The sequence below is a fragment of the Marmota marmota genome, unplaced genomic scaffold, assembly GCF_001458135.2.
Source record: "Marmota marmota marmota unplaced genomic scaffold, marMar, whole genome shotgun sequence".
In the NCBI taxonomy this organism is placed as follows: Eukaryota; Metazoa; Chordata; class Mammalia; order Rodentia; family Sciuridae; genus Marmota; species Marmota marmota.
Window position 1 is genome coordinate 13,327,777 of NW_026000051.1, and position 1,151 is coordinate 13,328,927.

Below are 1,151 nucleotides of genomic sequence, written 5' to 3' on the forward strand. Positions count from 1 at the left end.
TGTTCCTTTCCTCCCTTGCCTTTCTCCTCCATATTTCCACCCCTGCCCAACCTCCCTATCCTTTTCTGAGAGCTAAATCAGACACTGTCATTTTTACGGAAATGAAAAATCTGTAGCAAGGAGAGGAAGTGACTTTGACATAGAAATAACCAATTGTGGCAATGAAAATAATCGCTGGGAAAACTTGCTCGAGGCTGCCGGCCACCCGTGCATCGAGGAGGGAGCTGCTTGATCCTGGTGCAGGAGGAACATATTCTGGCTCTGACTTCCCTATCCTCAGCAAGGAGCCAAAGTGGGCTTGATAAATGGCAGTGACAAACGGTATCCTTGAGCTTACTTCCTCCACCTTTGAATGGGTGCTCATCATATAGGTTTGTGACTTTTCACTGGGCTGAACTGGGCCTTTTCTGACTGATTAGAGAGATGTGAAGAAGAACAGCTGCAATATACCCCTCCCTGGGCATGTGTATGATAATGTTCTGTAGCAGTTCTGTGTTACTCTGTGAAAAATTACCCTAAAATGAAGTGTCTTGTGTATGGGGATGTGGTGCTGGGGATTGAACCCAGGGCCTTGTGCATACAAAGCAAACACTCTTCCAACTGAGCCATATCCCCAGCCCCTGTGAAGTGCCTTTTAAAATACTAATTATCAATAATGAGAGCTCAGGTGTCAGAGACTTGGTTGGAGTTCTACTGATCTGGGCTGGGCTTATCCATGGTTCTGTCAGTCAGCTGGGATTCGGCTCTAGGATGGGCTAGGCTCTTAGAGGGACATGTGAACTGGGAAATATTTGCTCCACATGTCCTCATTGTCCTGGGACTAATAATCTGGTCCAGGCATGTGCTTACTTATCTTTATGACAATAGAAGCACAAGCAGTAAGTAGAAATACACAGGGCTCAAAACTGGCCTATCACCACTTCACCTCATTCTGTTGATTAAAATAAGTCACATGGACAAGCCTTGACTGAAGGCATGGGAAATAGACTCCACCTTCTCAGTGAGAGAATCTGCAAAGTCACATGGCAGAAGTTACAGACACATGACAGAGGGGAGGAATTGAGGCCACAACACAATCTGCCTCACTCCGTTTTCCAATTGACTCAGGAAGGACCTGACCTGGGCTACCAAGGGATAAAGTCAGAACCAAG

General features: G+C 46.2%; 1 non-coding gene across 1 annotated transcript; it reads right to left on the reverse strand.

Annotated features, from left to right (window-relative positions):
• Positions 1–537: 537 nt before the first annotated feature.
• Trnat-ugu lies at positions 538–615 on the reverse strand. Its single transcript has one exon. It is a non-coding gene; the product is annotated as a tRNA-Thr (tRNA).
• Positions 616–1,151: the final 536 nt, after the last annotated feature.